A 14,310-nucleotide genomic window follows, 5' to 3' on the forward strand; every position below is an offset into this window, starting at 1 on the left:
ATCCCATGGAGAATTACAACAGTCAGTCTCTGAAAAATGGAAACATTCACCACTTACTCTTTCCTTGGAGAGTGTAAGTAAATATTTTATCATTTTTGAAAGAAGCCAACCAATATTTACTGGCAAACTTACTGAATGGCAACCTTTTTAAAAACCGCTTTCATGAAATATAATTTACAAAGCATAAAATTCACCCACTCGCAATGTATGATCCAGTGATTTTTAGTACATTCACAGAGTTGTGCAACTGTTTCCACAATCTAATCTCAGAACATTTTCATCTTTCATTTAGTATAGTTTTTTTCTTAGGTTCTTTCATATTGTCATATATATTCATGATATATTCTTTTTATTGCTGAATAACACTCTGTTGTATGGATATACAGTATTTTTTATCCATTCATCAGTTGATGGACAATGGAATTATTTACACTTTTTGACTATTATAATGCCATGAAAAAAAGTACATTGAAACTTTGTATGGACATATGTTTTCATTTCTCTTGGGTTCATACCTAGAAACAGAATTACTAGGCCATATGGTAATTCTTTGTTGAACCAGTTGAGGAAATGCCAGACTGCTTTCCAAAGTGACTGTAGCACTTTATATTCCCTCAGGCAATGTGGGAGGGTTCTGATTTCTTCAAATTCTCATCAACACTTTTTTCTAATCTGTCTTCTGAGTATAATTATCCTATTCGGGTGTGAAGTAGTATCTCATTGTGATTTTGACTTGCTCTTCTGTGATGGTTGGGCATCTTACTATGTATTTGTGTATTCTTTGGGGAGAATGTCTGTTAGGATTATTACCCATTGTTAAATTGGGTTATCTGTCTTTTTATTATTAAGTTATAATGGTTCTTCTTAACGTTCTGGATATAAGTGTCTTATTAGAGACATGATTTGCAAAAATCTTCTCCCATTTTATGGGTTATCTTTTCCCTTTTTAGCTGGTAGCCTCTGAAGCACAAAAGTTTTTAATTTGGTGGAGTCCAATTTACCTATTTTTTTCTTTCATTGTTTGTGCTTTTGGTATTATATCTTTGAAACCATTGCCTAACCCACGTTCACAGAGATTTGTTCTATGTTATATTTACTCCTAAAGAGTTTTATAGTTTTAGCTCTTATATTTACATCTGTGATCAATTTTGAGCTATTTTTGGTGTGTGGTGTGAGGTAGGGGCCCACCTTCATTCCTTTGCCTGTGGATCTCTAGTTGTCCCAGTACTATTAGTTGAATAGACTATCTTTCCCTCTTGAACAATTTTGGCATCCTTGTTGAATAAAAAACAGCTTTTGTTTACACCAGCAGTAATAGGTTCTGGGAGTTGGGGCTTTTGTATAAGTATTTATTAGGTTTTCCTTCCATGTTATAGAAAAATATCTTTCCTCTTTCAAAGAACCAAATGCACATGCAGAGACACATAAACCCAGAAGTTCACAGGGACGCACACACACACACACGCTCACTCACTTACTCATTCATTCAGTCTCTCTTTTCCCAAAGACCCCATTTATACCATTCAATACTTAGAGTAAAAATGACTAGAATGAGGAAGTTGGTAGATTGAGAACTTGATTCCCATATGCACCGACTCAGTTACAGTAGTTTGTCTACCATATGTTAGTAGCTAAATCGTTCATGACAAACTGTTTATACTGCTTCATCTCTTTGTAGTTAAATATTTCAACATTGGGTTTCCCAAATGTTTCAATATCCAAGGCATGCACAGAATTAGAAAGGTTTATGGAACAATGCATCCTTTTTATGCTGGATCAGCACTTAGGCAGTTAGGGAAGGACAGAGAAAATAAGTGTCCAGTATTTAAGTCTTTGGTTACAGAAAGACTTGGGCAACAAGTGGTTTCTTAAAACAAGGAGCATAATATGTCAGGTTTTTAATCAATGAGCTTTTGGAACTCCACTTCTTTCACAGCCCCAAGAGGCTAAAACAGGTAGTTTAACTTCCCAGCTCTAGGGGAGCCACTTAAGTATTTCTCTGTTCATGAAGATGTATGAAACACCTACTATGTGCTAGGCAATATCTAGATGCTGGGAACATACATAGTGGTTTTCATACGCACATAATGCTTGTCTTCATGGGATTTACAGTCTCATATTAACATATAGTTACAAATATAAATATAATATTGGAAATATGGCAAATGCCATGGAAGGGGTAGTACCCTAGAGGCTAAACATTGATCAGGGTGCCTGGATTTGAATGTCAACTTTGCGTGATTCTCAAATACTCACCCAGCTTCTCAGTTTTCTCTTCTATGAAGTGGGAATAATCATAGCTCGTACATTTTAGAATTTTGATGTCCATCATATATGATGATGCAATCCATGCTTAGAGCTGGAGCATAATAACTATTTACTAAATCAGTAAAGTAAATGTACATGATGCTATATTCTCTAATTCTATATATTTAAAGTGGAATGTTTATTTCTTTTTTTTTTTTTTTTTTTTTGTCTTTTTGTTGTTGTTGTTGTTGTTGCTATTTCTTGGGCCGCTCCCGCGGCATATGGAGGTTCCCAGGCTAGGGGTTGAATCGGAGCTGTAGCCACCGGCCTACGCCAGAGCCACAGCAACTCGGGATCCGAGCTGCGTCTGCAACCAACGCCGGATCGGTAACCCACTGAGCAAGGGCAGGGACCGAACCCGCAACCTCATGGTTCCTAGTCGGATTCGTTAACCACTGCGCCACGACGGGAACTCCGGAATGTTTATTTCTATAGCGTTTGAATGAATTGGATTCTTTTTTTTTTTCATTTTAATTGTAAAAATAATACGTTTCATGTAAAGATGTTGCAAAAATATTCAATGTTAGGTTAAAATGCAAAGGCCCTTTTTACCTCTCCTCAGGACCAGTTCTTCAGAGGCTGCCACGCTGTAGTTTCTTTCAGATATGCATATAAAAATGTTCATATCTGTGTTTTTACACCTAGATTAGTGAAGTTTGTTTTCACATAGTGGGCTCATTGTATGCATATCATTACATTACTTGAATTTTTAAAAATTAGTACTATGACTTGAGAATTTTTTTCCCATATCTGTCCGTATAGAGCCAGATCTTCTTTGCTTTTTTTTTTTTTTTTTTGTCTTTTTAGGGCTGCCGCTGTGGCATATGGAGATTCCCAGGCTAGGGGTCAGATTGGAGCTGCAGCTTCAGGCCACAGCCACAGCCACAGCAATGCCAGATCCAAGCCAAATCTGTGACCTACATCACAGCTCATGACAACGCCGGATCCTTAACCCACTGAGTGAGATCAGGGATGGAACCTGCATCCATGGATACTAGTCAGATTCATTTCTGCTGAGCCATGATGGGAACTCCTTCTTTGCATTTTTTTTAATGACATATTCTTGCATTAGAAAAAATGTACCTTTCTACCTGAGACCTTACTATAAACATCTCTATAAATAGACGGTGACCTTTGCAAAATCCCAATTTAGGTTTTACATACATTATTTTCCCATGTCTCTAAATTTTTGCCGTGTTTGCCAATTTTTTTGTCTCTACCTTCTTGTCGATGCAAATGGGTTCTCTCTTATTTATTCATACTTCTGACACTACCTGAAACTATGCCTCTCCCCCATCTCACACAAAACCTTGGAAAGATCTTGAAATCTAAATCCAATGTCAAGTTCAAAATCTACACAGTAACTTGCTGACAAAGACAATACAAAAACACACATCAAAAGTAATGACTGTTGGAGTTACTGCTATGGCACAACAGGATTGGTGGTGTCTATGGAGCACCAGAATGCAGGTTCCATCCCCTGCCCAGCACAGTGGGTTACGGATCCAGTGTTGCTGCAACTGCAGCTTGAATCTGATACCTGATTTGGGAACTCCATATGCCTCAGGGTGGTCAAAACAAGCAAACACAAATAAAATAATGCCATGGAGGGCCTGTATTTTAAAAAAAGAAAATAATGGCTCTTTCATTGTCAATCTTTCCTACTATAGATGCAATTTTATTGTAAATTTTTCCTATCCGGCACTGCTCTAGGTAGGAGAAAAAAAGAGTTTCTTTTTCTTTTCTTCTTCTTTTTTTTTTTTTTTTTTGTCTTTTTAGGGCCACCCTTGCAGCATATGGAAGTTCCCAGGCTAGTGGCCCAGTTGGAGCTGTAGGCCCTGGCCTATACCACAGCCACAGCAACACCAGATCCTAGCTGAGTCTGTGACCTACACCACAGCTCACGGCAGCCCATTGAGTGAGGCCAGGGATAGAACCTGCGTCCTTGTGGTTACTAGTCAGATTGTTTCCACTGAGCCATGACGGTAAGTTACTCCCGAAAGGTTTCTTACAATTATAGTTCATCTAAGGACATTTTACTGTTAATCAGGAAAAGATCACTACATCTCCTTCTAGAACATTTGGATATCCTTGTTATTCAGTTGCTGCATAATTATTTTGATAGGTTAAGAAGCTGAATTGTAGGTCAGCAGCTTAATAGAGAGGGGTATAAACCCTTGGGCTGGGTGTAGCAGTGATATTTCTGATTTGGTGGTTGTGTGTTTTTGTCATTGGTTTATAAACTGTCACACATTTATTAATATCGCTTTCTGATGGGTTTTAAAAAATATTAAAGGTTTTGATTTCAAAGTACACAGGGCTATTTCTGTCCAGGAGAATTGTAAAAGTCCTCGACAGTGATTTTTCTCTGGTCTGTGTCCTTCCTTTACAGGGGACAGCACTGTGATAAGCAGATACCACTTGCGGTTGGGACACCAGCCATCTGGTAAGTACTCTGCACATTGTGGGTAAGAGTTGCTCTTTGTGGGGTTCTGGAACTTTTGGTCTGTTAAATGATTCCCTTCTGAAATGATGTCCCACCTGAAATAGCACTCAGAACTGGCTCACAGATGGTTTCCTTAATGGAGTAGAGCGTTCTCTCCTCGCGTTTTCTAGATTCAAGTTTATTCTTTCCACCAACCTTGGGCCCTTCAACCTTCTGCTAGATTTTCCACTTGCTTTCTCTGGTAGTATTGCCTGCATTTTATAAGCCTCAGATATTACTTAAGTTACTGTTTTCTGTAGTTCTTTCTGGGGAGACATGTATGTGACTTGTGTCTAATTCTGTACACATTCTGTTTAAGAAGATTCTCACAGGTAAGAAAATCCGTGTCAGCTGGAATCCACTCCCCATTTTATGGGAACTACCTATAATGATGCTGTCAATAAACCCTTCCAATGTTCCTCCAAAGTTCCATTTTACAAATATTTAAAGAAATGCTAAAAATGGGAATCCAAAATGTCTTTATATGCACAGTTCTTTTCGTGTATTTATTTACTTTTTTGCCTTTTATAACACTTCTTTTTAATTATAAGTCATAACTTGCCAATGTGTTCTTCAAGAACCGGAATCCTAGTGAATGTAAAAGAATGTTCTTTACTGACCCCTTTGTCAAATTGCTGTCTTCTGCTTGCTGTTATAAGCAAAAAATTTAGATCCTGCATCTTTTTTTTTTTTTTACTTCAAAGGATAAGAAGTCATTTTATAGGGATCACATGGAAAAGGTAACCAGCACTTTTACTGTTCACCTTGATGGGTGAACTCCAGGCATTTAAAATCAATATTATTTTCTTCTCTGTGTTGCATGTCTGTGTTGCATGTCGTGACAGACATTCCATTATCTCCTGGCAGGGCCAGTGGCTGATTTTCTTCTGGCCTTTTGGTGAGGGGTGGGAAGAATCACACACTCAACACTTCTCCAAGTGATCCGTATTTAATGATGACACAAGAATATCAAGAAAGTAGATTTACTATGGAACGTTCCTACTTATTTTTAGTCAAGGGCAGTATATTTTACTGTTCTCTGCGGGTGACTCATAAACCATGTCTTAGCAGGCAATCCAGAGTTGGGGGCTGAATAATTCACTTGGCACTTTAATAAATTAGTATCGATATGACCTCTGCTTTTTACTCTTTCTTTTTTATGTTTTTCTAGACTATCCACTTTTCTCTGTACGGTAGTCCTATTACCCTTAAAAAAAGTCATTTTCATCAGCTTTATTATAAATAGTTTCTTTGAAGAATTAGGCATTTAGTGAAAATAAACACTTGTTTTAACACTTGATTTAAAACACTTGAGTTAATACTTGATATATATATATATGTATATATATATATATACACACACACATGTACAGTGTGTGTGAGTACTTTTTTGTAATTTTTAAATTGAAGTGCAGTTGATTTACAATGTTGTGCCAGTTTCCACAGAACAGCAAAGTGACCCAGTCATACGCATATATATATATACATTCTTATTCTGGTACTATCTTCCACCATGGTCTGTCCCAAGAGACTGGATAGAGTTCCCTGTGCTGTACAGTAGGACCTCATTTTTTATCCATTCGAAATGGAATAGTTTGCATCTACCAACCCCAAACTCCCAGTCCATCCCATTCCCTCCCCCTTCCCCCTTGGCAACCACAAGTCTGTTCTCCATGTCTGTGAATCTGTTTCTGCTATATATTTGAAGTTATAAGAATAATTTCCTCTCTATTAAGTGGTAAAAATGCCATGCATTTGATTTTTTCAAAGACTTCCAATGGCCCTGGGTCCTGGGACAGCTGGCATAGCATGTGGACTCCTCTTCCATCCCCACACCTAATAGGACCTGATTGGACCTGGTGTCCCACATATCACTGGGGTGTTGATTATTATCTTGTGTTAAGCTTGGCCTCTTCCCAAAGAGAGAATTCTGGTGTATTTCCTGCCATCATCTCCTAAAAATAAAAACATTCTACTCTGGCAACATTCAGTTGTTGGATATCTTATATTATGAGGTTTTTTAATATTAAAGTGAAATATGATTCTTTTATAATGTCTTCCAATATTTAAAATTGGAACTATCCAGACTGACATCTGAACTTTTCTGGTTTCATCTTGAACACCTCCTTTATTTTGCCATGATGCCAACAGTGGGCAGTAGGCTAGTTCTAGTTCTACGTGGGTTTTATTTGGGGAGCTATTATATCCAAAATAGGCATTCAGAATACATTTTAATTCCTGTAGTAGCAAAAGGTGTATTTTAGAGTTTTCTTATTTATGTCACATTCAACTTTGCTTTTTATCAGTGTTAAAATGGAAAATCTGTATAGAAAACAAAATGGGATGAATTATCCTCATCCTTAAATTTCTAGCTTCAGAATAATTCTTGATGAAGAGGAATTTATTAGCTTAGTCAAACCAAAGAATGTCTGTAAGAAAAGATGTCTTTTTGGAGTTCCCATCATGGCTCTGTGGTTAATGAACCTGACTAGTATCCATGAGGACACAGGTTCGATCCCTGGCCTCGCTCAGTGGGTTAAGGATCCAGCACATTGCCATGGGCTGTGGTGTAGTTCACAGGCGCGACTCGGATCCTGCATTGCTGTGACTGTGGTATAGACCAGCAGCTACAGCTCTGATTAGCCGTCTAGCCTGGGAGTCTCCATATGCCAAAAAAAGAGAAAAGATGTCTTTTCATGTCTTTCATAAGAAGAAAGAAAACAACCCTTGATACCTATTTCCTTGTTTTATTTCAGTTTAGAAGAAAGACTATTTTTTTAGAGAAAAGTTATGAAATGTTGGCAGTGCTGTCTCCCTTTCTGAATGACTTGAAGTTGTTTTTATTAAATATTGATTATGTACAGAATTTATAACATCAGTGTCAGTATGAAGCTCACTAAACTTTCAGTTGACCTCTTTTTACTTCTACTTTGGAGCCATGCACGCTACCCTTATCACACCTGGAGATACATGTATGCCGTGCCAGTTATTAGCATCTTTTTTTCTAGGTCTAAGACATCTGTTCTAGGACTACTGCAGTGCTCTTTAGGAACAAAGATACTTCTTGTTTATTAAACTGTGGTTTGAGGAGTTATCTTAAATTGTTAAGTGTTATAGGAACTTAGCCACGGAACAAAAACAACAATAAGGATCTGGTTTCATGTTTTCTTAGTTAAGTGCATCATGCATCATGAAAGTCTTGACTTGGGCTCTCCTAAGTGGACTTGAAATGGGATTTCTGTGCAGGCATTTTTATTAAGGCAGGGAGAACTGGGGTGTTGGGGAAGGAAAGGGAAAGGGAAGAAGCCAAGTAGGGGGATGGTTTGGGCAATATGTCTGCCTCAGCCTGATCCCTGGGGCAGTCTGGAGTGTAATTGCTCCCAAGAGTCTGTTCCTTCTGCTCAAAGCAAGGGAACTGGGTTTTCCCATCCCTGCCTCAGTCATTGGCTGTGGGCTGGTGGGGGAGGGGCTGTAAACGGGGGAGCACTTGACTCTGCATCTGTAGTTGAAGCAGTTCTAGAAGCTGAAGGGTGTTCCTCTTAAGAAATCTTCAAGTACCATCTTTAGAAGCAAAGCACACAACAGCTGGGGGGTGGGTACACAGGACAGTTAAAAGGTACCTAATGGTATCTGGACAGGACACTGGAGTGTCCTTTCTACCCAGGCACATGCTGTCTCACTTCCCCACTCCTGTGGGAGCATTTTTAATCCCTTAGGCCATTTTCTGGTGCACATTACCTACTTTGAGAAGCTGTATAAATTCATTTTCTTCCCTTGAGCAGTTAATAAGCACTGCTTCAAATATCTAAGTCCTAAAGTGATTGCAGCATTGAGAGACACTTGGGTAATTTTCAATCAGTAGAATTTCTACATATGTTAGAGTTAAAAAAAATAAAGCGTGTCATTTGAGAGCTTTCTTTAGATGAATGTCATCATGGGTAATGATTTCAGTGCCCTGTAAAAACATGCAAGGATATCGTATGACCATGTGGTTGGCATGTATTCATGCTAGAAACAGTTCCATGTATACATATTAAATATTATTTTCATTCTCATTCCTTTTAGCCATCCATTTAAATTTTGTATCCTAACATTTCACTTTTGCCTTTAAAAATATTTTCCTAAACCTTTTAGTGAAAAAGGTGGTGTTTCCTCATGCACCCTCAATTCAGTATAGCACAAAAGTGTGGTCCACTAGAAATATCACGTAAGCATGAGTAATTTAAAATTTTCCTGTAGTCTGATTTAAAAAGTGAAAAAAAAAAAAATAGATCGTGATTAACAACCCGAGCTAGAGGCTGGGAAGTGCAAGATCCCACTTGAAATTAATTTTTGTAGTATATATAGCCCAGCAATCCTAGTTATTAACATGAGATTTTACTTTTTTAAAATAGAATTTTCATATGGCATATATTTTATATTTCATGTGCTGAAAGGCACCTTTGACCAGTGGCACTGTATTGGACAGTGCAACTTCAGAGTGTTATAGAAAAGCTCTGGTAAGAGGCTTACTTCCTTTGAGATAAAACTTTTTGTCACCACTTTTGAATTGCCCAGCTTGATCACCCCATTCAATAAAGAAACAAGGTGGCATTGTTGTCCCAAGAAAGTGAGCTGATCTGTTCTTGATGAGCCATTGCTCCTTCCATTTGAGGACTTAATGCCCTGTAGGCATGAATTATGATTTAAATGATTGGTTTTGACAGCTAAGTATCACTGATAGCTTTCAGGAGTGCAGAATTATAGGATCACTTTTTGGAAGACATTGGGTCTTGAATGAAGGATGGAAGGTAGAAAGATTTTAGAGAGGAAAAGAGAGCATCTTAGACCATGCCAAAAAAAAAATTTTATAGAGAGAGAGAGAGCTGTATGTATATAATGTATATAGTGTTGGGGGAGGTGGTTTTAGAAAAGTTTGGGTACCTGCATGTAATCTGATGAGCCTTGACTACTAACTCCAGAGTAAGAATGGTAGTTAGTGGCTTGATCAATACCAGATTCAAAGACCTGGATTGTGAGTATATGAAGGGAAGTAGCATCGTAACCCAGGTTATATATGCTGGGGTCCATTTCAGTTATTTATTATTGTATAAAGAGTCACTCTAAGAGGTAGTGGTTTGAAACAACAGCAGCCACCTTTTAACCTCTCACATTTTCTGTGGGTCTGGGGTTCAGGAAGGGCTTCATTGTGCAGTTCTGACTTGGGGTCTCGCATGTAGTTGCATTCAGATGGAATCTGAAGCTGAAAGAGCAAGGAGCTGGAGCACCTGGGGGCCTGGCTGGGCTCTCTCCATATAGTCTCCGGATTTCTCCATGGCATCGTTCTTCATGGGTAACTGTGGGCTTCCTCACAGCATGGTGGCTTCAGCATAGCTGGACTGCTTACATGGGCAGTGTGATTATTCCATCTGACACATGAGGGGCCGCTCCACTTTATGATGTGGCCTTGGAAATCATGCTGCATCATTTCCTTCACATTTTTATTTTATTTTTTAAATTAGAACATGCTCTTTATGTTTTTTTCTTTTTTCTGATTTCTTAAAATTGAAGAATAGTTGATTTACAATATCATGTTAGTTTCAGGTGAATAGTACAGCAATTCAGTCTTATATATATTTACATATAATATATAATTTTATATATATTATATAGTTTTATATATTTATATATAATATGTGTTTGTATGTATGTGTATTTTCCCTATTCTTTTCCCTTATAGATTATAATGAAATATTGAGTATAGTTCCCTGTGCTGTACAGCAGGTCCTTTGTTGGTTATCTGTTTTATATATAGTAATGTGTATATGTTGTTTTTTAAAAAAATTTTTGTTATAGTTGGGTTTACAGTGTTCTGTCAATTTCTGCTGTACAGCAAAGTGACCCAGTTAATAGTGTGTATATGTTAATTTCAAACTCCTACTTTATCCCCTCCCTTCACCCCTCCTTTCCCCTTTGGTAACCCTAAGCTTGTTTTCTATGTTTCTTTGTCCGTATTAGTATTTTGTTACGGGTGAGGCACAAGCCTATACAGTTTCAAGGGGAGGAGACATAAACACCTACCTCTCAATGGCAGATTGTTGGAGTCACATTGTATGAAGAGGATGTTGGAAATACCTTCTGTCCCAGGGGCCACCTCTGATGCCAGTGCTGTCTTGCCCCCATTGTCATGCTCCAGGAGTGCTTTAGCATGAACACAGTTTTTATTCCTGGGCACCCTTCTGCACAAATGGCTCCCTCTCTTTCCCTTAACTGGTAAGCTGGACTGGGAAGCCCTTTAAAAAATCTAAAGTGGAGTTCCCGTCGTGGCGCAGTGGTTAACGAATCCAACTAGGAACCATGAGGTTGCGGGTTCGATCCCTGGCCTTGCTCAGTGGGTTAACGATCTGGCGTTGCCGTGAGCTGTGGTGTAAGTTGCAGACGTGGCTCAGATCCTGCGTTGCTGTGGCTCTGGCATAGGCTGGTGGCTACAGCTCCGATTAGACCCCTAGCCTGGGAACCTCCATATGCCGCGGGAGCGGCTCAAGAAATGCCAAAAAAAGACAAAAAAAAAAAAAAAAAAAATCTTAAGTCTTCTGCTTAGGCAGTGAATGGCCAGCACTGGCTTTCCATCCACTTTTCATTTCCTTCACTTCATCTCTACTATTAGAGGCATTCCCTAGGGGTGGGCAAGCTCCAGCCTCATATATTCTTCTCCTTTTCTTGATTTGTGAAAAAATTGAGAGAGGAGAGAGAAAAGAGCAAAAACAGAGGGAAAGGAGAATTTTCTAACTCTTTACTCCTCTTCCCAGAAAGACACCCCTGTACCACACATGGATGTCCCTCCTCTTCATAGGAAAGAATTTTCAGCCTTGGCCAACTGTAGAGTTTTTCTCACATTCTTTCTGTTTCTAGGGTGACTCTCTGTTGCTCTGTTTCTTGGTCTCCATGGACATCTGGGCTTCTTTCCCCAAAGTGATTAGAAGGAGGGAAGAAGGGTATGGGGCTAACACCATGACTTATATAAGATAACTTTACTAGCTGTTGCTAAGGTTAGCATTCTTCCAAATCCTATTCCTCCTGGTTTTCACAGGAAGATCTCCATCCTTTGCCAGCCTTTCAGATTTACCCCAACTAAGGTCTTGAAACTAAGTGTGTGATAGGTTTCTCTTTCCTCTCCCTCATTCCTTCACTGGATAAGTTTAATAAATTCACATAGCAAAAATGCACCATTTTAAAGTGAACAATCCAATGTCCTTTTTTAGCACATTCACAAACTTGTGCAACCAATACCTCTATGTAGTTCTAAAGTATTTTCATCACTCCTCCCAAAAAAGAGTGTGGGGAACAACTCATTAAGAGTGGGGAGCAACAGCTTAATGAATTGCTCCCCACTTTTCCTTTCCCCACCAATCTGCTTTCCATCTCTATGGATTTGCCTGTTTTGGATATTTCATGTAAGTTGAGCCATGTAATACCTGACATTTGCTTCTGGTTTTTGAGTCCCTATGTTATAGCGTGTATCAGTATTTAATCCCCTTTTATAGCTGAATAATAATGTTTTTGTGTGTCTGTACCACAGTTTATCTGTTCATCCAAATGTTTGGGCTGTTTTTCCATCTTTTGGCTATTGTATAGTACTGGTATGAACATGTGTATACAAGTATTTGGGTCCTTTTCAGTTGTCTGGGTTATATACCTAGGAATGGAACAATGATTCTATGTTTAACTTTTTGAGGAATTGCAAAATGGTTCTCTTTAGTAGCTGTACCATTTTCTATTTCCACCAGCAATGTAGTCCAGTTCGAGTTTCTCCATGTCCTTTCCGGTACTTATTTTCATTTTCATAAAGCCATCTACTGAATGTGAGATGGTACAAGATGTGGTTTTGATTTGCATTCCCTGATGACTAATGATGTGCCTCTTTTCATGTGGTTGTTGGCTGTTTGTTTCTTTGTGGAAATATCAATCCTTTTTTTTTTTTGCTTCTTAGGGCCACATGTACGGCATATGGAAGCTCCTGGGCTAGGGGTCAAATCAGAGCTGCAGCTGCAGGCCTATGCCATAGCCACAGCAACATGGCATCTGCAATCTATACCACAGCTCACGACAACATGTGGGCTCATTGGCTTAACCCACTGAGCTAGGCCAGGGATTGAACACAAGTCCTCATGGATACTAGGCAAGTTCCTTACTGCCGAGCCACAACAGGAACTCTTCAATTCATTTTTTAAGTGGGTTGATTGACTTTTTGTTATTATATCATGAAAGATTTTTTAATGTAAAAGGATGCATGATCATTATTGGATATGACTTGCAGATACTTTCATTTTATAGATTGTCTTTTCATTTTCTTAATAATATCTTTTAAAGTACACACAGTTTTAATTTTAATGAAGTTGAATTTACCTATTTTTAATTATCTTTGCTCTTGCTTTCATTTTCCCAGATAAGAATCCATTGCGAAATCCAAAGTTATGAAGATTTACCCCTCTCTTTTCTTCTAAAAGTTTTGTGGACTTAAGCTCATCTGTTTAAGTATTAATCCCTTTTGAGTTAATTTTTTAATATGGTGTGAGGCTATGGGTTTGGCTTCATTCTTTTGAAGGTGGATATCCAGTTGTCCTAGCACCATTTATGGGAGAAATTGTTCTTTCCTCATTGAATGATCTTGGCATCCTTGTCATTTCTCTATTCTCAGTTCTACTTCTTTGTTCTATGTGCCTATCCTTAGTCCCATGTCTTTGTAGTACGTTTTGAAGTCATGAAGCATGAGTCTTTTAACTTTGTTCTTCTTTTCCAGTATGATTTTAGCTATTCAGGGCTCCTGCTCCTTTTGCTTTTATTATTGTTTTGTCCTATAGTGATTCTTGAATGATACTGCATCTCAGGAGAAAGAAGCAACCAATGAATAGTCATGTAGTTGTGTGGGGGTTACTGTAAGAGCACTAGACTCCAGACACTTTGCTTGCTTAAAGTTGCACCCTTTGCAGCCAGGTTGAGAATCACATTGGCGGTATTCAAAGCAAAGCCAGTGTGCAGTCTGTTGGGTTGATGGTGCTCATTAGAATACCAAGGGAGTGAGAGGTCAGAGAACTGAGGAGAGACTCCATGTGTCTGTCATTGCTGGCTTCAAAGATGGAGAAAGATGAGCTCCTCAGGGCAGCCTCTAGGAGCCTAGAACAGTTCCAGACAACAGCATGCAAGGAGATTGGGATCTCAGTCCTCTAAGCACAGAAAACCAAATCCTGCCAGCAAACTGAATGCACTTAGAAGTGAATTCTCCACTAGAGACTCTGAAAAGGAACTCAGCCTGTCAGCGTCTTGACCTTGGCTTTGTGAACACTGAGCAGAACTGTGAAGGTGAAGTTTTACCTTTGAATACCCTAAGGAGAAGTGAGTATTGTAAACATCATTATAAGGATATCTTGGTCATTTAAAAAAAAAAAAACAGCAACTGAAAATTGTAGTGTATAATCTATTATTTAATACATTATTTTTTAGTAAATAAAAATTTCAAATAAAATATTATATGTTGAGTT

At 38.5% G+C, this 14,310-nt stretch overlaps 1 protein-coding gene across 50 annotated transcripts in view; it reads left to right on the top strand.

Moving 5' to 3' along the window:
• The window catches only part of PLCB4 (phospholipase C beta 4), a 487,242-nt gene that overhangs the window by 179,298 nt on the left and 293,634 nt on the right, over positions 1-14,310 (top strand). For 46 of the 50 annotated variants that reach the window (XM_085003051.1, XM_085003063.1, XM_085003052.1 and 43 more), the window contains one exon: positions 4,700-4,753. The gene's annotated coding sequence lies outside the window, so the exon portion shown is untranslated. Of the gene's footprint in view, positions 1-4,699; positions 4,754-5,496; positions 5,533-14,310 lie in introns of all 50 variants that reach the window. The other 4 variants (XM_085003056.1, XM_085003055.1, XM_085003057.1 and 1 more) reach the window with 1 other exon arrangement.

The sequence above is a fragment of the Sus scrofa genome, chromosome 17 (assembly GCF_054392235.1).
Source record: "Sus scrofa isolate SSC_HxYL_T2T_F1_AM1 chromosome 17, Sscrofa_HxYL_maternal_Yorkshire_Landrace_v2.0, whole genome shotgun sequence".
Taxonomy (NCBI): Eukaryota; Metazoa; Chordata; class Mammalia; order Artiodactyla; family Suidae; genus Sus; species Sus scrofa.